The following is a 23,824-nucleotide window of genomic DNA, read 5'->3' as shown; positions in this document are numbered from 1 at the left end:
TCAACAATGTAATGCCCAACAACATGAGGTCTTTGGGTGTCCTTAAGGCACAATTTTAACTGGAATCGTTCATGTCCTCAGCCGCACCCCAACCAGCTCGAAGACGTTCCGACATCACACATAATTACATATACCCCTCCACCCGGAGACCTTGCTCCTGGGAGAACCACCGCTAACCAAGTGGAAGTGCCATACCTTAGATGGGCCCCACACTTTTGTAACCATGTAATTACTGACCCCCCAAAGACCCCTTGACCCGCCACATGAGCTTGAGTGACACCTCATTCACGCAAATCCCTCCACACCTGCAGCGCACTCAGAACCCCCTCCCGTAGGCCCAAAGACCAAATATCTGTCCCTACCGCATTCAGGTGAACACCATCATCCCTCCAAAGGCGGACAGACTGATCCTCCAGCTCCCGGTGGCGAACCACTATGCCCCTGAGCTTAGCCACAAACCTGCCTACCTCCCTGTTTAACTTAATTCTCACCTTGCTCAAACGACCAATGGAGTGAGCAAAATGTCAAACCTTTCTAGCCACGATATCTGACCATACAATGATGCATCCAGGAAAATTGTGCTTGAAGCGCAAACGTCAAATTTGACATCCCTCATCAGGTCCCTGGCAGCCCAGACCCCCAACTCATTAAGCCCAACCTGCAGCGCTAAAACATCCGGGGGCCTGTCAACTCTAGAATAGTAATGAAATGCAGGGGGAACCTGGCCCCACATCATGCCCTGAAATCCCCAGCCATTTCAGAATAGCCTCACTCCGTAGACTGCCAAGTTGCCTCCCCTCAGGATGAGCGTCAGCCCTCACAAAACATAGGGTTCCCCCAAGATCCAGACAAAACCAGGAGGAAGATCTGAAAGAAAACAAAAGAAAACAGAGAGCCACACGAAAACCTACAATGTTAAGAACAGCTGACAACTTCATTGCAAATGAGGGCAAACATAAATCTTAAAACAATCGGACTCCCACCTCCCTACGCGTCTCACAACCTGAGGATCCAAACCCCATCTGGCCGCCCGCATGAAAGGAATGAGTAATTAACTGGGAAAAACTCAGCTGCCCGCCCCAGCCAAACAACGGTGAAAAACAGCCAAAAACTGAAATCGCGTCAAGGACAATTCACCCTTGTGCAGTAAAAAGGCACCAAGTGCCGACCCCCTCACCTCGACAAACCGCTGAACAGAAGAAACTGGGCAAACTGAGCCTGGCAGCACCCGAAACAAAGACACAGTTACCCCTTTCCCAACTAATCAGTTTTAGATTTCCCAATATAAATACGGACGCAGTAATCAGCCACTGTCATATCCGAGGCTCACAGCCCACCCACACCACACCTGTTCTTGATAACCAGTTCCCCAATCCGGAATTCCCCAAAACAGGCCAGTGCAAAAGCCACAGTGAACAGCCGCACCTCATAAGCAGAGGTGCAGACCCCGGGCAACCCCTCCACTAATTCCTGAAGCAAATCAAACAAGATCAGGTGCCTGGTATCTAGCTTCACCCTCCCGCACCAAAACCCTAAATGGCCTGTCTCACCATAAAGTCTTTGGTAACATCACTCAAGCCATGCATTTGGAAGAGGAAAGCCAAAGCGGTCAAGCCCCTGTTCAGTTTCGAAACTGATGTGCCCCTGGCAAATTCCGTCCCAATAAAATACGATAGCAAAGACAATTGATCCGGAGTGGAAAACAACCACCGACCGAACTTACCAAAGTGGACCACTCACCCCAAACCGACGAATATGCAGCCCACATACCCTCCCTCACAGATCGACTTAACAGGTGCCCTGCTACTCCAATCCCAGTCTCAACAGCTGCTCGTGACAAGGAACCCCCCACTGTTCCGCTGCAGGTGCCAGCCTTCAGAACCTCTCCAACTGGAAACGAGACATCGAATCCGCAGTGGAATTCAGGACACCTGGGACATGAACAGCTTGCACAAAACACTTCAAACTTAAACACAGCAAGACAAGGTGACGCAGTAAGCGCACCACCGGCGGCGACAAAGGCAGACAGGCTGGACACAATTTCCACCACCCCCATGTTGTCGCAATGAAAACAAATTTGATGATCCCGAAACTTAGAGCCATAGGCATAATGCGGCAGGCAAAATTAAGCATACCCAACAAGGACTGCAGTTGTTCAAGCCTAACCTTCTTTGCTGTCTTGACCTCGTCAACCATCAAATGCAGATCTTCCAATTTGTCAATCGGGAATCGACTTTCCATCATTCACGCGTCAGTGACAATACCCCAGAATTGTATGGCCGTGGCAGGACCCTCCGTGATTTCAAGCACCAGAGGAATCCCAAACCGTGTTGCAATGGATTCCAAAGTGTGTAACAAAACAGAACAAACCGAGGAATCTGGGGGGCCAATGCAAAGGAAATCGTTGAGATTGTATCACCGATCTTACCTGCGTCTCCTCCCGTACCACCCATTCAACGAAGGTGCTAAAACCTCAAAAGAAGTGCAGGAAATGGAACAGCCCATTGGGAGACAGTGGTCAAGAAAGAACTGCCCATCCCAAAACAACCCAGCAAATGTTGGCTCCCAGGGTGAATCGGCAGCAGGCGAAAAGCATATTCAATATCTTTCCTCGCCAACATCCCTGGCCGTATCGTTGCACCCAACCGACTGTGGCATCGAACGATGTATACGACACTCCAGCCAAGTCTGGAGAAATGGCATCGTTCACCGAAGCTCCCTTTAGATACTACAAACGGTGTATTAACCACTTAACGACTGGCCCATGGCCGAATGACGGCTGCAGGGCAGTTGCTTAACTCTGGGTGGACGTACTATGACGTCCTCCCAGAATTCCCCTCTCGCGCGCCCCCTGGGGCGCGCACCCGAACACATCCATGACCGCCGGGTCCGCATCACGGATCCCGGTAAATGGCCGCTGATCGCGGCCGTTTACCATGTGATTGCTCCGTCAAATGACAGAGCGATCACATGTAAACAAACAGGCATCATCTGATGACGCCGGTTCCTCTCCTCCCCTCCTGTGTACCGATTGGTACACTGTGATTGGAGAGGGGGATGGATGGATGGCTGCAGCGCTGTGGGCTGGATGTATAGTGCCCACAGCGCTGCACAGTGACATCCAGCCATCCATCCATCCATGCTCAGCCATCCCTAATGCTCTGCAATGCCCTGCACCACTCTGCAATGCTGTGCAATACTCTGCAATGCCCCACAATACTCTGCAATACCCCCACAATACTCTGCAATACCCCCACAATACTCAGCAATACCCCACAATACTCTGCAATACCCCCACAATACTCTGCAATACCCCCACAATACTCTGCAATACCCCACAGTACTCTGCAATACCCCACAATACTCTGCAATACCCTGCAATACTCTGCAATACCCCACAATACTCTGCAATACCCTGCAGTACTCTGCAATACCCCGCAGTACTCTGCAATACCCGCAGTACTCTGCAATACCCCACAATACTCTGCAATACCCCGCAGTACATTGCAATACCCCACAATACTCTGCAATACCCTGCAATACTCTGCAATACCCTGCAGTACTCTGCAATACCCCACAATACTCTGCAATACCCCGCAGTACTCTGCAATACCCTGCAATACTCTGCAATACTCTGCAATACCCCGCAGTACTCTGCAATACACCGCAATACTCTGCAATACCCCGCAGTACACTGCAATACCCCGCAATACTCTGCAATACCCCACAATACTCTGCAATACCCTGCAATACCCCACAATACTCTGCAATACCCCGCAATACTCTGCCATACCCAGCCATACTCTGCAATACTCGGTGATACCCAGCCATACCCAGTCATACTCGGCGATACCTTGCAATACCCTGCCATACTCTGCAATACCCCCCATACTCTGCAATACCACGCCATACTCTGCAATACCCCGCCATACTCTGCAATACCCCACCATACCCAGCCATACCCAGCCATACCCAGCAATACCCAGCCATACCCTGCCATGCTGAGCCATACTCGGCTGTACTCGGCCTCTGTATGTGGCCAGGCTGTGGAAGTCTCACACATGTGGTATCGCCGTACTCAGGAGGAGTAGGAGAATCTATTTTGGGGTGTCATTTTTGGTATGTACATGCTATGCGTTAGAAATATTGTATAAATGGACAACTTTGTGTTAAAAAAAAAAATGCATTTTAACCACTTCCCGCCCGCCGGCTGTCATACAACGTCCTTGACTTTGTGCGGGGATATCTGAATGATGGGTGCAGCTACAGGCATCATTCAGATATCAGCTTTTTCAGCCAGCGATTCCCTACACCATAAGAAGATCATAGTGGCTGTTCCACTGCTTGATCGTTCTTACGGGAGGCGAGAGGGGATGTCCCCCCTCCCGCCGCCCTCCGGTGCTTCTACCGACTCACCGCTACGATCAAAGCCAGAAGTAAAAAAAAAACTTGATTTTGCAAAGAATTGTGGGAACAAATGACAACTTCAAAAAACTCACCATGCATCTTTCTAAATACCTTGGAATGTCTTCTTTCCAAAAAGGGGTCATTTGGGGGGTATTTGTACTTTTCTGGCATGTTAGGGTCTCAAGAAATTAGATAAGCCGTCAGTACTTCAGGTGTGATCAATTTTCAGATATTCGCACCATAGCTTTTGGACTCTATAACTTTCACAAAGACCAAATAATATCCACCGATTTGGGTTATTTTTACCAAAGATATGTAGCGGTATAAATTTTGGCCAAAATATATGAAGAAAAATTACTAATTTGTAAAATTTTATAACAGAAATGAAGAAAAATGTATTTTTTTACAGATTTTTCGGTCTTTTTTCTTTTATAGCGCAAAAAATAAAGAACCCAGCAGTGATTAAATACCACCAAAAGAAAGCTCTATTTGTGTGAAAAAAAGGACAAAAATTTCATACAGATACAGTGTTGCATGACTGAGTAATTGTCATTCAAAATGTGAGAGCACCAAAAGCTGAAAATTGGTCTGGTTATTAAGGGGTTTAAGTGCCCAGTGGTCAAGTGGTTAATTTAATTTGTGTTGGGTTCCTTTTTGGGGACCCCCCCCAACGGAGACAAATGCAAAGACGGACAGGGCGGAAGGTCGAATGGTCCAGCCATTCTCCCAAGTTCCACCTCTTTTGCTAATTTGTCAGAAACAAACTGAGGAAAATGCAGCGTGGATTTCAAATACTGAGGCCGTGAAGATGGAGTCGCCAGCACCGAACACGAAACGCGAAAGCCATGAGCAATACGATCAGCCAGGAAATTTGACGCCTCCTTCTGTGGACATCTACCTAGATACGGCGCCATCGCGGGAAGGCTTACCAGTGCCCTCCCTTTTTAAAGCAGACTCACCGGATTGGAACTTCCCTCTCTTAAAACATTTGGCATAACTGTGTGAGCCCTCGTAACTGGAGCAATAATGGCGGAAACGACAGGCCACGCCAAGAAACAGGGGTTGTTATTCGGCTTATTGACTGCAAATTGTGCCACATCCAATAATTAAATATTAAAGCAAGAAAAAGTTTCCCCTAATGGTGGACTTTAAAGGCACATATGAATAAACATAGAAAAAGATATATGGTATATAAAAGAAGTCATTTATTCATATCAAAAAACATCATAAAAACATCAATAACAATATAGATATAACGAACAGTGAAGGGAATGCGATTTATGTATTTGTACATATATAGGATATCGGTACCAATGTACTTGCACCCGACGCGTTTCGGAGTTGTATAGCCTCCTTCTTCAGGGGTGGATGTAAGTTATAACAAGGGTTTCTAAAATTGAGAATAATGTGTTTAACAGAGAGACAATGAGTCTGTGTACATATCAGGTCTTATAGATATAAGTACATATCATATTTTCATTCCATTTACACTTACATTGGTAATATGTAGACTAGCTTCGCATTCCAAAGAGAACAGTTTAAAAACAAAGGCGCTGACACTGTCTGCCCATCCAGTGTATTTTCCCAGTTGTGATAAATACGGGTTGATTAACGTACCCAAAATCTTAGTATTTCATTTCAAATGAAGATGACTAGGTATAGGTGTGTGTATGTAGATAGTTTGGTTCCTCATAATCAGAGGAGAGAGCCCATATATGTAGGGCGTGAGGAAATTTTGGATCTGAGATTCCACTGAAGCCAAATGCGGGTCCTGTAGAATGTGAAAATGTAAAAGTATGTAGTGATCAATCCTTGATTCAAGAATTTATTTACTAGTGAAGAAAGAAGATCTTTTAATAGTAAAGGTACAACATACCTGATCCCACTATTGTGGAGGGTTCAAAAGAAAATGATGGAGGTAGCTGATGTGGATTGAATATACCTTGGGTAGCTGGAAAATATTGACACAAGGGGGGAGGGAAGATATGGAGATATTATTAGATAAATATGTAATTTACCCAATTGAGAATTATTAGCAGTTTGAAAGATATATTTCAAGGGTTAATATGGTCCAGATGAATCTGGATTATCCATAATAGGGTATTAGTAATTGGTTAAATGATGTTTAAATTAATGAAGGGGAGGGAAGAGGAAAGAGGGAAAAAAGGAGTCCCGGTTGCAGCTATATAGAGATCACCCATAGCTGCAGCGGTACACTTGTAGACCTTAAAGCAGCATAAGGATTAAATGGAGGCATAAGTTGTGTATTGGAATCACTTACTTTTCTTGTAGACTTGCTGGGCATCAGCTCAGACCGACCGCGTCCTGCACACAAAGAGGGACGCTCGGTGTGAGCAGCGTTGGGGTATATAAGGCCCAACATATTTATCTAATAATACCTCCATATCTTCCCTCCCCCCTTGTGTCAATATTTTCCAGCTACCCAAGGTATATTCAATCCACATCAGCTACCTCCATCATTTTCTTTTGAACCCTCCACAATAGAGGGATCAGGTATGTTGTACCTTTACTATTAAAAGACCTTCTTTCTTCACTAGTAAATAAATTCTTGAATCAAGGATTGATCACTACATACTTTTACATTTTCACATTCTACAGGACCCGCATTTGGCTTCAGTGGAATCTCAGATCCAAAATTTCCTCACGCCCTACATATGTGGGCTCTCTCCTCTGATTATGAGGAACCAAACTATCTACACACACCTATACCTAGTCTTCTTCATTTGAAATGAAATACTAAGGTTTTGGGTACGTTAATCAACCCGTATTTATCACAACCGGGAAAATACACTGGATGGGCAGACAGTGTCAGCGCCTTTGTTTTTAAACTGTTCTCTTTGGAATGCGAAGCTAGTCTACATATTACCAATGTAAGTGTAAATGGAATGAAAATATGATATGTACTTATATCTATAAGACCTGATATGTACACAGACTCATTGTCTCTCTGTTAAACACATTATTCTCAATTTTCGAAACCCTTGTTATAACTTACATCCACCCCTGAAGAAGGAGGCTATACAACTCCGAAACGCGTCGGATGCAAGTTCATTGGTACCGATATCCTATATATGTACAAATACATAAATCGCATTCCCTTCACTGTTCGTTATATCTATATTGTTATTGATGTTTTTATGATGTTTTTTGATATGAATAAATGACTTCTTTTATATACCATATATCTTTTTCTATGTTTATCCATATGTGCCTTTAAAGTCCACCATTAGGGGAAACTTTTTCTTGCTTTAATATTTAATTATTGGATGTGGCACAATTTGCAGTCAATAAGCCGACTAACAACCCCTGTTTCAAATAAATTGGTAGTAGATACCGCTCCCCGTCTTTAGATCGGCAATTGTTTTCTGCGCATACATTTGTTACTCCCTAGAGTTTTACTAATTATTGGAGATTTTCTCTTCTCTATTTTAAAACTACGTGTATACTTCACTACATTTTTATAACAAAGAGGCAGAATGACTAACTTTACAGGCGATGAATGGGAAACACTCATGGAAGGGTACTTGAAAGACTTTGGAGATAAAGAATCTGTCGATTCTGAAATATCCTCACTATTCTCCAGACTTTCTAAGACCCTGGAGAAAAAAATCACTATTCTATTGGCACGTCAGATCTTTCCAGGACTATATCAAAGAGGATATTAATCCTGCAGGATTGTGAGTCCAGATCCTCCCGACATTGGAAGGCCTGGACTTGGAATTTAAAACCAAATGGGAGCAAGCCCTGCGGGCATGCTCACAAAGCTTGATGGAAATCTTGATTGAAGAATACAGAAAGAGATCCAATACTCTAGACATAGACATTGTAGTTCTCTGTAATAAATTACAACAGTTAAAAATCCAGAGACCCCTCACTAGCAAAGAGGACAAACTTAAATTACATCTAGAAACGTTTAATAAGGACATACTTATAAAAAAACGACAGAAACTCACTCGGGACAGAAATGCCTTCAGAGATGGGAAGGCATACAAATGGGCTCAAAATAGACCCAACCAGAACAAAAATTATCAACATCAGGGACACCAAACCACTCCTTCACAACCCACTTCCAACCTACCTCAAACCCACACCCAAATCTTTCAGAAACCAAATATAGGACAGAGCACTAAACGCACATTTCGCGGAGACCCTAATGAGGGACAACAGGCAAAGAAATTAACTCTTGACATCCCCAAAAAATCTAACTCCCCTATACCTACACACGAACCAACCACTAGAGCACCAAATACACAAACCAACACACATGTCCCGTTAAGGGAATCCACTCCCCAAGCAAACCCCTCAACTGTCACGTCACTAGACACTATTTCCAACGACCCATCTTTTTTAGAAAAGATTTTGATGGGTGTGCAACCCACTCAATCCAACCCCAACACCTACACTCAAATAGCACTATAACTGTTCCAACTGTTGGCCAAAAACAATAGCCGAATGATTTAAATATAATCAACCTTTCATCTTACAAACTTTCTCATGATGAAATTGCTGTCCTCAAAAAAGGCTTAAACTTCTGTCCCAATCAAGATTTGGATAAATTCGAGATCTACAAGGATCTCCAACTCTTTATACGAAAGTTGATTCTAAAAAAACTCTACCATAGACAGGAAGGGTCTAATGACCTTACTACACAAGAACACCAAGCATTAAAACAACTGGTGTCCCTTCTTGATGAAAATGATCCAACTGATCTCATAGATGAGATCAACCTCTCCCAAATTCTAGAGTCAATCGAAACACCCAATGAACCCCTTAGGGGTAATAAATCCACATTAAAAAAGAAATCGGACTTCTGCCCAGCACCCAGCACCCATCCAAACGCAGCGGCTTTCCTCAAATTAGTCGAAAAAGAAGTAGACAAGATAAAAACTCATACCAAATTTCCTAGGAACCTAACTAGAAGGGAAACAGCAGCACTCAAAACACTGTCAAACAATGACCAAATTACAATAAAAAATGCAGATAAGGGTGGAAATATTGTGGTGTTTAACAATGAGGACTACATTAAGATGTGCAATAAAATATTAGACAACCCAGAGTGGTATCGCCGAATACCGGCAAGTCTGGTCAAAAAATACAATCAGGATTTCTACACATTGATAGACACGGCCTATTCCAATTCGACAATCACAAAGTCCCTATGGGAATTCATTAGGAACAACTTCCCCCGTACACCGGTCTTTTATTCACTACCAAAAGTCCATAAAGACGTAAACCCCCCCCCCCCCCCGGCAGTCCTATCATTTCCGGGATAGGGGCGATTAGCGAGAATGCTAGCAGACTGATAGACGAAGTTTTGAAACCATTTGTTTACTCCCTACCCTCTTTTCTCAAAGATACAATGCACTTTCTGCAAATTATTGACAAACTTGAAATTCCTGAATATGCAGTTTTTGTGACAATTGACGTTGAATCTTTGTATAGTTCCATCCCCCATGAGAAGGGTGTAGCAGCGATTAAACATATTCTTCGCACAGCTAGAGACATAGATCCCACATATGGAGAGTTCGTCACCTCACTATTAGAATTCATTCTTAGTCATAATTTCTTTACTTTCAATGGCTCCCACTACCTCCAGGTGCAGGGGGTTGCGATGGGGACATGTTGTGCCCCATCGTATGCCAACCTGTACCTGGGGGAGTGGGAGGCCATGTTTTTGGGTGACGAAAGTCTATCGATGTATACGGACCACATATTAGGATGGTACCGATACATCGATGACCTGTTTATTATATGGGATGGATCGATTGATCTCCTTCAACAATGTTTGTTGAGGATGAATTGGAATGAATTTAACCTCCATTTTACAATGTCATTCGACAAGCAATGTGTTACGTTTTTGGATGTGGAGGTTTATAGAGGAGAGGGAGGGAACATTATGAGTAAACTATACAGGAAACCCACTGCGAGCAACGCAATTTTACATGCTACTAGTTTCCACCCAAAACCCCTCCTTGATTCAATTCCATATAGCCAGTATCTTAGAGTGAGACGTAACTGCTCCAATGATGACACCTTTAGAATGGAAGCAAACAAGCTACGCGATAGACTATTAGTACGGGGCTACTCTCATGCATCACTAAAACGCTCTTTTAAAAAAGCCCTGATGCAGCCAAGAAATTAATTACTATACTCTGAAAAAGTAAATAAAACCGATAAAAACGGCATGGATACCATTAGGATCATCACAAAATACAGCAACCAACACAGACAAGTCAGGAATATTGTGGAAAGATACTGGCATATGTTACAGTATGACCCGAGATTGGGGCCTTTTGTCCCACAGAAACCCCTCTTTACGTTTAAATGAACCTCCTCTTTGAGAGACAAAATCACTACAAGTGAATTTAAGGGGGAAGTAGAGAAAACACACTGCAAATACAAGGGAACCTTTAGATGTGGAAATTGCAACTACTGTAAATACATGCTCACAGATAGAAAGCCGACCCTCCCGAACGGCCAGCTCTTCCATCCAAAACACTTTGCTAATTGTAAAACATATGGTGTGATCTATATGCTCCTGTGCGAATGTACTTGCTTCTATATAGGAAAAACTAAAACAGAATTCTGGAAGAGAGCATATAGATACATACTGAGCATGAAAACCTGTGATCCTGATCTCCCACTTGGGAGATCAATAGTGCACCCGGGTAAATTCCCAAGGATTAAATTCCTTATTCTAGACCGGATACACCCGGGACCTAGGGGAGGTGACTGGAACAAGATACTGTTACAGTTAGAATCCCGTTGAATATACAATCTAAAAGCTACCCAACCCCCAGGCTTGAACGAAACCATCTGGTTCAAGCCTTTCCTTGAAGGTTTTTCGTCAGGTGGTAGGGAGCAATGAATAAAATGACCACCTTTAAAATACCTTCATGGCACCAATGCCCCCTGCCCCATATGCCATCTTCACCTGTTCATCCCCCCCCTTTTAGGTAACTGTTTGCCTTTATATTATATAGTCTAGGCCCCAGAAAAATACAATTTTCACTAATGTCTGTCACCTCAGCCAATATAATATCCATCAAGTAGTGTAATCCTTATATGTATTTAGCTTGGTCTTGTCCAACTATTGGTGCTCCTACTATATATATAATTTCAGTCTGTAATTTGTTCTCTGCATGTTCAACCTCAGTGATATGTCCCAAAACCTATGTTATATTTACAATATCCATACTGCATACATATATAGTTAAATGTACACTATGATTTTTATATAGTATGATATAACATCTACTGAATAGTGTAAATCTCTATATATACCTGCATTAATTATTATTTATAACCTGTTTCTCATTGTATATAAAAAATCCCAGCCAGCTGTGTTTTTCCCGTAAATTGTGACCAATTTACATTAGTTTTATTTATGCACGGCTATCTTTGCCTTTGCCTACTATTCTCATTAGTGATCTGAGGTTTACCCGGCACACAAAGCCGCCTGAGCGATCTTGGCTCATGGCGGCGTTGTGTAAGGATGCAGTGTTGTTTACACTGCCCTCCATCTTACGACCCCGCCGGGCATGCGCAGTCCGCCGGGGAAGCTAGACTTGCCGGCGGGTGTAGTAGGCGTGGCCACGCCTCATCGTGTATGCCTGCGCATGCGCGGTGGGGTCCTGACGGCGCTCGCTCTACTCGGGGCGCCATCCTGAGCGCGTCCGCCCCTCCTCTACCACAATCAGCTGTTGGCTATCATACCAGCAGCTGATTGGTGAGGAGGGCCTTATATACCCCAACGCTGCTCACACCGAGCGTCCGTCTTTGTGTGCAGGACGCGGTCGGTCTGAGCTGATGCCCAGCAAGTCTACAAGAAAAGTAAGTGATTCCAATACACAACTTATGCCTCCATTTAATCCTTATGCTGCTTTAAGGTCTACAAGTGTACCGCTGCAGCTATGGGCGATCTCTATATAGCTGCAACCGGGACTCCTTTTTTCCCTCTTTCCTCTTCCCTCCCCTTCATTAATTTAAACATCATTTAACCAATTACTAATACCCTATTATGGATAATCCAGATTCATCTGGACCATATTAACCCTTGAAATATATCTTTCAAACTGCTAATAATTCTCAATTGGGTAAATTACATATTTATCTAATAATACCTCCATATCTTCCCTCCCCCCTTGTGTCAATATTTTCCAGCTACTCAAGGTATATTCAATCCACATCAGCTACCTCCATCATTTTCTTTTGAACCCTCCACAATAGTGGGATCAGGTATGTTGTACCTTTACTATTAAAAGACCTTCTTTCTTCACTAGTAAATAAATTCTTGAATCAAGGATTGATCACTACATACTTTTACATTTTCACATTCTACAGGACCCGCATTTGGCTTCAGTGGAATCTCAGATCCAAAATTTCCTCACGCCCTACATATGTGGGCTCTCTCCTCTGATTATGAGGAACCAAACTATCTACACACACCTATACCTAGTCATCTTCATTTGAAATGAAATACTAAGATTTTGGGTACGTTAATCAACCCGTATTTATCACAACCGGGAAAATACACTGGATGGGCAGACAGTGTCAGCGCCTTTGTTTTTAAACTGTTCTCTTTGGAATGCGAAGCTAGTCTACATATTACCAATGTAAGTGTAAATGGAATGAAAATATGATATGTACTTATATCTATAAGACCTGATATGTACACAGACTCATTGTCTCTCTGTTAAACACATTATTCTCAATTTTAGAAACCGTTGTTATAACTTACATCCACCCCTGAAGAAGGAGGCTATACAACTCCGAAACGCGTCGGATGCAAGTACATTGGCCACGCCAAGACGGCATGACCCCTCACTGAACTGCTAACAAACTCCTATTTTAAGGTTGGCCGACTGTCCAGCAGCACCCGCACCCCCCCCCGAGAAAGGGCTGCCCTGGAGCCCTCGTCTGAGCCATGTCCTTATGATCCCAGCGCAAGCCAGGCCGCAAGGCCTTCCGCTGGTGGAACTGCTCATCATAACGCAGCCAAGCAATACTCCTGTAAATTCTATATGCTTCCCCAATGGCAGCAAGTTAGCAAAAAAGTGGAGAACAATTTTCTGGTGCCTTTTTGCCAATGATGCTGGCCATGATGGCAAAAGCCTGGAGCCAATAGAAAAGTGCAGGGCATAAGCCGCCAGCTGCACTTCGCCTCCTCCTCTTTCTTGCTTTCGTCCGCCATACCCTTCTCTATATTAAATTTCTCCAAAGGCAAGAGGCAGAATATTTCAACATATTCCCTCTTACAGATTTTGTCCCTGACATCCTGCTTAAGATGGACCCCCAGCAGGCCCTCAAAGCACACGTAAATCTCGCTCTTTGCTGCATCCGCCAACCGCACCCTATACTCTGTGGTCTTCTTTGCCTTGAAGGGTTCTGACCCCCCAGCCGTCTCCGTCTGCAATGCAGATGTAACACTGGAAACGGAGGACACGACTGCCTCAGTCCCGATGGCTGCCTCTCTGCGGCCCTGCGAATCAGGCTCCACCATGTCCCTCCCCCCGTAGATATCAGCCCTGCTGAGGGAGGTGAAGAAGGAACCACCAAGCCCACACTACCCGATGCAGGAGCATCAGGGGCCCATGCACCGGTGGGCCCCTGGGATGGGGAAGAAGACCCAGCTGGGTCACAATGGGCCGATAACTCCCGAAAACCGGCACGGCGCCTGGGGCCTTGACAGCAGATCCTGAAGAAAGCTGCAAGTTTGGAGGTGCCTGAACCTCCCACCGACCTGACGCCCCCGAAAGAACCCCATGTGGAACCCCTAAACTAACCATTCCACCTTGACAATCAGAAACAGACTGAAAGTGCGACTTACCAGGCTGCAGCCACACTGAACCACGACTAGCCGTTCGTCCGGATCCCAGCTGGCTCTGCAAGGCAGGGCACCTCTCTGTAGACCACCCATCAGCATCTTCGTTGGTGACCTCACCGGATTCGGCAGAAGATTCCCGCTGTGTCAGCATTTCTTGCGCCCTGCATTCTGGTGACTCTGGCTCAGGGCTTCCGGAAGCATCATCATCTGCGCCAGCCGTATCTTGCAAGGACGATGAGCTGTGGGGTACCTTAGAACCCCCAGCTGCAGCAGGGACATGCTATCACTTTAACGGGGTTGATCCCCCAGCTCAAGTCTCTGGCCTACTTCCACTGACATTACCAGGCTGCAGTGGTGCTGGAGGACCAGCAGAGGGTGACTGAACCCCCCTACAGCCCGTAGCTGATCTATTTCCTGGCTGAGCTCATCTCTACACTGAAGCCACAGAGAGAGCCGACGGTGGCTGCGGACAGGGGAGTAAAGTGGACCTCCTGCCGTACAATCTCCTCCAGTCCTCCAGCATCCAGGGCAGATGATCTCCTGCTGGGAGCAACTGAGGGGCCGTGACACCCCCCCCACTGTGTGTACCGGATCATCTCCCATGCGGAGCCGCCCCCCCGCTCGGCACCTTAGCAGGGTGGACAGCCTCAAGCTCTGGTACCTGAAGAGAGAGGGAGGAGGGAGGGTAAGAGTAGGATGCCCCCTTCCCCATTGGGTCCCGCCGGCGACGAGGATTCCTCCCAGGGCGACTGCTGGGACTGGAAGCATGAAGCCCCACAGCAGGCCCTGGAGGGTCCCTATGACAGAGCTCTTAAGTTGATGCTGGACCCAGGGGACAAGTGAAGGACTGGTGCGCTCAGGAGGGCAAACCCTCCTAGCCCGTTTTCATTCCGGCGGTGAAGTAGCAGGTGAGGGAGCCGTTCCTGACCCCCCCACCATGTCCCACAGGGCCCCAATCCTCCGCAGCGACCCTGACTTGACCTAACGAGGCCTTCAAGTCGCTCATTATGTCACTTTTCTTGCAGGGGGGGGTGACCGAAGCTGCCACTTCTCCTGACTCCTTGGAGAAAGACCCTCTCATCTGAAACCTGACCCTTCGACCTCTGCCTCCAATCAGTTAAGGGCTACACCCCCACCAAAGACACTGACCTAGCTGACCATTCCCTGACCCTGTTCCTCCCTTAGTCATGCCGCCCCTCCGTCCATTTTCTCCTCCAGGTCTCACTTTCATCAGCCAGGAAGCTGCGCATGGGACGTACTTGAACATTCCAACATGACAATGATCCAAAACACAAGGCCAAGTCGACCTGTCATTGGCTACAGCAGAATAAGGTGAAGGTTCTGGAGTGGCCATATCAGTCTCCTGACCTCAATATCTTTGAGCCATTCTGGGGAGATCTCAAAGGTGCAGTTCATGCAAGACAGCCCAAGAATTTACATGAACTTTTTGCCAAGCTTTTTGCCAAGAGGAATGGGCAACTTTACCATCTGAGAAGAAAAAGAGCCTCATCCACAAATACCACAAAAGACTTCAAGCTGTCATTGATGTTGAAGGGCCCAATACACGGTATTAAGAACTGGGGTATGTAAACTTTTGATCAGGGTAATTTTGGTAGTTTCTGTTGTCATTATGATTTAAAAATAGTAAACACAGTTAATTGATAACTGATTATAAATTCATTCATATTCTATGAAAAATGGCCAAGAAATCATAAATTCTGCCAGGGTATGTAAACTTATGAGCACAGCTGTATGCCAGTTGATTCAAGTAAAGATAGTTTGGATTTAGTAACAATGACTGGTCTAATTTACTATGAGCAGATAGTTGAAGTGAGCTCCTACAGTGCATGGAGAAAGGGAATGAAGTGTAAACCTTCATGTTACCCTGCTGGGTGATGGAGTGTAAGTGGTAAAAGTAAGGAGGAGTAGCCAGCTTGAGAGTGGTGGTTGGTGACAGAAGTTCTATTGGATAGGTGGATTGGTGGCTGTGTAGTCTACACCTCTAAGTGGCAGGGTCCCCTTTAGGGTCTGCTGCATAACAGAATCCTCTTTTAGACTGCCTAGAACACGGGTATATGATGCGTTGTAAAAGAGCCTCAAAATAACTAGCCGGGGCTTGAGCAGGTCTCACTGGCAAGTGAAAAGATGTTATCAATCTGGTGTGGGGCCCAATGAAGTAATTTGACCTCCAGCCATGAGGGGGCAAACATACACAAGAAGCAGTTTCATCGTGCTAACACCTAGCTAAAGTAAAAATATTAATAGTTGATAGCTTGTAGGTCCCCCATGGTGCCAGCAAGTTAATGATTTTTTTTATTGCATGTTAGTGTAAATATGAGATCTGAGGTCTTTTTGACCCCAGATCTCATATTTTAAGAGGTCCTGTCATGCTTTTTTTCTATTACCCGGAATATTCACATTCCTGGTAATAGGAATAAAAGTGACCCAATTTTTTTTTTAAAAGACGGTGTCAAAATAAAAAATAAAAAGTTAAATAAATAAGAAAAAAAAAAATTTTTTTTAAAGCGCCCCCCTCCCGACAAGTTTGCGCGCAGAAGTGAACGCATACGTGAGTAGCGCCTGCATATGAAATCGGTGTTCAAACCACACGTGTGAAGTATTGCCGCAATCTTTAGAGCGAGAGCAATATTTATAGCCCTAGACCTCCTCTGTAAATCAAAACTGGTAACCTGTAGACATTTTTAAACTTCACCGATGGAGATTTTGAAGGGTAAAAGTTTGTTGCCATTCCATAAGCGGGCAGAATTTTTAAGTGTGATATGTTGGGTATCAATTTACTCAGCATAACATTATCTTTCACAATATAAAAAAATTGGGCTAACTTTACTGTTGTCTTATTTTTTAATTTAAAAAAGTCTATTTTTACAAAAAAAAAAGTGCGCTTGTAAGACCGCTGCGCAAATCCGGTGTGACAAAGTTGTGCAATGACCGCCTTTTTATTCTCTAGGGTGTTGGAAAAAATATATATAATATTTGGGGATTCTAAGTAATTTTCTAGCAAAAAAAATGATTTTAACTTGTAAATAACAAGTGTCAAAAAGAGGTTCGGTCCTTAAGTGGTTAATAGATAAATATTATAGGACTAGGAAAATGTCAACAATGCCTGCGTTAAGCAGGTCTGAATTTTTGAACCATATTAAATGATTACATTAATTGTTTTTCTAATTTAACCTGTAGATATGAAACACATAATGAATGATATTTAATGACTTAGAAATTACACACATCATGGGTAGAGAGTGGTGTTGACATGATGCCATCAAAGCCGATCTCTTCAGCAATACACTGAGTGTAGGACACTGGGGAGATACCTTCCCAAGGATAGGTCCATCACTCTGAGGCCCTGCACTCAAAGTCCATACTCTTTCCGGTTGCTGGACACCGAACAGGAATTAGTATTGCAGCCTGTAGATGCCCCCTAGCAGCTCATTGTGGCCTAACCCCTAGCTTGTGGCTTACAGTAACATGAGACATCCAAGGCTCAGATTTGTAAACCCGTTTCCATCGCTGGCGCTCAACGCAGACCTCTATCTCTTTACTACATGCATAGATGGTGGATCTGAAGTCCCCTTCACACAATATCCCTTATCCCCTTCCACTCTGACCCCTCTTCTCATCTGGAGCAAATTCTCTTGCAGGGCCCTGCATATTCTGTGGTTCCAGCTAGGACTCCAAAGTTAGTCTGTATGCCTGAGGCCCATGTGACATGGGAGCCAAAGCCACCTGGCATGTGATTTTAGGGGTCTTCAACCAATACTGAGAGGAGGGTAAACCTTTTTCCAGCCAGCCACCACCAGCTCCTAGGTTAATTAGGTTTGCACTTAACACTCAACAATTACAGTGCCTTGAAAAAGTATTCATACCCCTTGAAATTTTCCAATTTTTGTCATATTACAACCAAAAACGTAATTTTTTTTGGGGGGGGGGATTTTATGTGATAGACCAACACAAAGTGGTACATAATTGTGAAGTGGAAGGAAAATGATAAAGGGTTTTCAATTTTTTTTACAAATAAATATCTGAAAAGTGTGGCATGAATTTGTTTTCAGCCCTCCTGAGTCAATACTTTGTAGAACCACCTTTCGATGCAATTACAGCTGCATGTCTTTTTGGGTATGTCTCTACCATCTTTGCACATCCTAGAGAGTGACATTGTTGCCCATTCTTCTTTGCAAAATAGCTCAAGCTCTATTAGATTGAATGGAGGGTGTCTGTGAACAGCAATTTTCAAGTCTTGCCACCAATTCTCAATTGGATTTAGGTCTGGACTTTGACTGGGCCATTCTAACACATGAATATGCTTTGATCTAAACCATTCCATTGTAGCTCTGGCTGTATGTTTCAAGTCATTGTCCTGCTGGAAGGTGAACCTCCGCCCCAGTCTCAAGTCTTTTGCAGACAATAGGTTTTCTTCTATAATTTCCCTGTATTTGGCTCCATCCATCTTCCGATCAACCCTGACCAGCTTTCCTGTCCCTGCTAAAGATCAAATCATCCCCACAACATGATGCTGCCACCACCATAATTCACGGTGGGTATGGGTGATGTGCAGTGTTTCTTTACCGCCACACATATTGTTTTGCTTTTAGGCCAAAAAGTTCAATTTTGGTCTCATCTGACCAGAGCACCTTCTTCTACATGTTTTCTGTGTCCCCCACATGGCTTCTTGCAAACTGCAAACAAGACTTCTATGGCTTTCTTTCAACAATAGTTTTCTTCTTGCCACTCTTCCATAAAGGCTATATTTGTGGAGTGCAAAACTAATAGTTGTCCTGTGGACAGATTCTCCCACCTGAGCTGTGGATATCTACAGCTCCTCCCGAGTTACCATGGGCCTCTTGGCTGCTTCTCTGATTAATGCTCTCCTTGACTTGCCTGTCAGTTAGGGTGGACGGCTATGTCTTAGTAGGTTTGCAGTTGTGCCATACTCTTTCCATTTTGGATGATGGATTGAACAGTGCTCCGTGAGATGTTCAAAGCTTGGGGTAATTTTTTATAACCTAACCCTGCTTTGAACTTCTCCACAACATTATCCCTGACCTGTCCGGTGTGTTTCTTGGCCTTCATTATGCTGTGTAGCCAAGGGTTTGCTACTATAGTTATTACAGTTTGTTGTTGTTTCAAATGAGTTTGGCTCCCTCTAGTGGCTGCTGGGCTCTGTTAGGATTTTTTCTTTATTCCTTGAGAAGGAATGCAGCAAAGTATTGTAGGAGATGTAGTTTGGAGGAGAAAGTGACTCTGTTAGCTGGATCAGCCCTGGACTACAGGACAGACAATGCAAAGCGTGCAGCACTGCCTGCTGGGAGGAGTGATAAAAGGACGCATGCGGCCTGTTTTCAGCCTCTCTGGACGCCATTCAACACCTGCAAGCAGGAGTTCTGTGTATGACCAGGAGTGGGAGACTGCGGCCTATACAGCAGAGAGCCGGATCACCCGCCTATGAGGGATCTTGGAATACAGCCTTGCTATCCTAGCAAGTGGACCAGCCTGCGCTTCAGAGCAACTGGAAGCCCTTGCACTTCAGCCCATCCGGAGTTGCAGCACAGCACAGCGGCGCCATCTTCGCCAGACAGAGACACCAGGAGGGGATTCCAGACGGAGCCTCACAGCCCTTGGGGTCTATTGTGGTGAGAGGGCACCTGCCCATTCCAGTAGAGAGTACAGTATTGCTGAGTGAGTTCTTTCTACAGACTGCTGGGGAGACTTGTAGTTCCACGGAGATGAATCTACTTCTTCACAGGCATCATACAGCTGGACTTTGGGGCCTTGTCTTTCTCCCCTGTGCTGTAAGGTCAGTACTGTATTGCACTCACATTTAAGGAGGAATCTACACGTGGTGGTACTTCTTCAATTAAGCCATCATCAGCATATCCTTTGCTCTACAGTAATTTCTTTTCCTTTGTCTTTGTGGATTACAAATACTGCAGTTTAAACATCAGGCTAGCCGAAGATATCCGGAGTTGAAAGAACTTCACCATCTTCTTCTTTTCCTAAGCATTGCTGCTACACTCATAAGTTGAACTCTGAATTACAACCTAGGGGGAGCCATTGAGTATATGCTAGACTTTGCACTGTGTTTTTGAATGTAAAAATTATTTTTGCATTTGGTCTTTGTGTTGAGGCCTCAGTGGGAAGGTATTTAATATATGTTCTGAAGATATTGAGTACCTATCCCTCTGTGCACCTGTTCACATATACTCCTTAAAGTGCTTATAAAGGTTATAAGTTCTGTATACGTGCATTAATTGATAACAGTTGCCAATCATAATTTGTGTTTGTTCATGTCCTTCATTGTTGTCATGGTTATGCAATAGAGTTTTCTGTCAGCTTACCTGTCTCCATGTGTTCATCTCTAAAGACCAGCTGCCTCTCACCTGACTGGTTTTATAACCTCTCCTCTAAGCATGGCCCCACCCCAGGCCCTATCAGGGAACCCTATATTAACCTGTGCACTGCAAGCCAGCAGTGCTGATCAACCACTGTGTGTTAGCCTCCGTGTGTACTTGCTGTGTTTCCTACGTCTGATTCCTGTTACCGACTTTGGCCTGTTCTCGACTCTCCCTGTCTGCTTGTTACCCTGACCTTTGGTGTGTTATGTTTATCCTTGTCTGCTAGTCACCCTGACCTTTGGCTTACCCCTTACTTCCCTGTCGTTCCAGCCTGCTGCCTCCTTCCTCTTCTCCTGTAAGTCTACGGTGAGCGTGAGCTGTGAGACCCTGGGGGCCTGTGACCTGGATCCAGACTACTGCGCAGTCCATCCTCACCACTAGAGGCTCTGGTGAACACCCGCTGGCTCTTAGACTCTGTGCCCTGGGGAATCTATGCTCTAGCTCCCACTGGGATCCATGTTAGTTATCCTTAAGACCTGCTTCCTGAACCTTCCAAGGTTCAATCCGCAGCAGTCAGTCCTAGGGTCCACTATCTTAGCGGTGCACTTCCGACACCTACAGAGTGCATCTGTCACCTGGTCTCAGGTGACCTGACAATTGTGTTCCATTACTTATTTTAGTAAACTTTTCTGAGTGGTTCAGTGATATTGTGTGAGTTTCTCATTGCTGAAGTCACATTGCAGAATGGAACCCAAGGTGTCAGAGGTAAAGGAGGATCTGCAGAGTCGGGGGTAGCCAGTGGGGTATAGAGTCAATCAGCAGCCCTCACGGGGGTACCACTATAGCTGTTTGTTCACTAAAGTTCTCTAACAAATCCCCGAGGGCTTCACAGAACAGCTGTATTTATACTGAGATTAAATTACACACAGGTGGACTCTATTTACTAATTAGGTGACTTCTGAAGGCAATTGGTTACGCTAGATTTTAGCTAGGGGTATCAGAGTAAAGGGGGCTGAATACAGATGCACGCCACACTTTTCAGATATTTATTTGTAAAAAAAAAAAATTGAAAACCATTTATTATTTTCCTTCCACTTCACAATTATGCACCACTTTGTGTTGGTCTATCACATAAATCCCAATAAAATACATTTACATTTTTGGTTGTAACATGACAAAATGTGGAAAATTTCAAGGGGTATGAATACTTTTTCAAAGCACTGTACCTTGTCCTTTTAAACACTGTTCTGCACTATGCAATAGAAACAGAAATGCTTCTGTTCCCAGGCTCTAAATGGCATCCATATATGTGTATAAGGAAATATGCTGCGCTGATTCATATACCAAACAACACACGAAATACTAAAGAGCTGTAACGACATGTTTATAGCAAACCTTTTCTTAAAAACAATGATTCTTAGTTCACATTAGGGCTTTTTTTTCTCAGAGAATAAGATCAGGGACACAACCATGCCCTCCGAACCGCATAAAATGGTGGGTGTGGCCAAACTGCACAGTGGGAAGGTCTTAAAGGGGTATTAAATACTAAGAGTGTGGTACATACAGAGTGCAGAGTTCAGGGGAGTGCTACGTACACAATGCAGAGTTAAGGAGTTCACTACGTACGAGTTAAAGAGTGCACAATGTACAGAGTGCAGGGTTGAGTACACTACGTAGAGAATGCAAGGTTCAGGAGTGCACTACGTACAGAGTGCAGAGTTCATGAGTACAATATGCACACAATGAAGGTTTCTGTGGAGCTCTATGTACAGAGTGCAGAGTTCAGGAGTGCACTACTCACAGAGTGCAGAGTTCAGATGTGCGCTACAGACAGAGTGCAGGGTTTGCAGGTACACTATGTACAGAGTGCCAGATTCCGGGTGCGCTATGTACAGAGTGCCAGATTCAGGGGTGTGCTATGTACAGAGTATAGAGTTCAGAGGTGTGTGCTACGTACAGAGTGCAGGTTTCAGGGTGCGCTATGTACAGAATGCCTGATGCAGGGGTCTGCTATGTACAGAGTGCAGCGTTGTGCTCAGGGCTTTTTTTCTCAGAGAAAAGGTGGTGGAACTCACCCCCCCTCCCCTGGTCACACCCCTACCCACCCCCTAGGACCGCCCCCTAGAACCGCCCCTTTAGAGAACAGGGATGCAAGTAAAATTTGGGGGGCTATACAAGTAATGTGCAGCAGAGAGACATTCCCAAATGTGCAGCAGAGAAACATTCCCAAATGTGCAGCAGGGAGACATTCCCAGTGCATTTGAGACAGCCATAGTCCAGCAAAGAGACCACCCAACCCAGCAAAGAGACCACCCAGCAAAGAGACCGCCCAGTCCAGCAAGGACACCGCCCAGCTTAGTCCAGCAAAGAGACCGCCCAGCAAAGAGACCGCTAGCAAAAAGACCACCCAGCTTAGTCCAGCAAAGAGACTGCCCAGCCCAGCAAAGAGACTACCCAGCAAAGAGACCATCCAGCCCAGCAAAGAGACCGCCAGTAAAAAGACCACCCAGCTTAGTCCAGCAAAGAGACTGCCCAGCCCAGCAAAGAGACTACCCAGCAAAGAGACCATCCAGCCAAGCAAAGAGACCGCCAGTAAAAAGATCACCCAGCTTAGTCCAGCAAAGAGACTGCCCAGCCCAGCAAAGAGACTGCCAGCAAAAAGACTGCCCAGCTTGGTCCAGCAAAGAGACAGCCAGCCTAGCAAAAAGACTGTCCAGCTTAGTCCAGCAAAGAGACCGATAGCCTAGCAAAAAGACCGCCCAGCTTAGTCCAGCAAAGAGACCGCCCAGCTTAGGCCTGCGACTCACATGGACCAAAGCACGCACCTCCATATATTGAGCAAAGAGACGTTCTCAAATGTGCAGCAGAGAGACATTCCCAGCAAAGAGACCACCCAACTTAGTCCATCAAAGAGACCGCCAGCAAAAAAGCCACCAAGCTTAGTCCAGCAAAGAGACCACCCAGCCCAGCATAGAGATCGTCAGCTAAAAGACCACCCAGCTTAGTCCACAAAGAGACCGCCAGCAAAAAGACCGCCCAGCTTAGTCCAGCAAAGAGACCACCCAGCCCAACAAAGAGACTGCCCAGCTTAGTCCAGCAAAGAGACTGTCAGCAAAAAGACCTCCCAGCTTAGTCTAGCAAAGAGACTGCCCAGCCCAGCAAAGAGACCGCCCAGATTAATCCAGCAAAAAGATCACCAGCAAAAAGACTGCCCAGCAAA

Source organism: Aquarana catesbeiana, linkage group LG03, assembly GCF_042186555.1.
Source record: "Aquarana catesbeiana isolate 2022-GZ linkage group LG03, ASM4218655v1, whole genome shotgun sequence".
Taxonomy (NCBI): domain Eukaryota; kingdom Metazoa; phylum Chordata; class Amphibia; order Anura; family Ranidae; genus Aquarana; species Aquarana catesbeiana.
The sequence above is the reverse complement of the archived record's forward strand: the minus strand, read 5'-3'. Positions refer to the sequence as shown.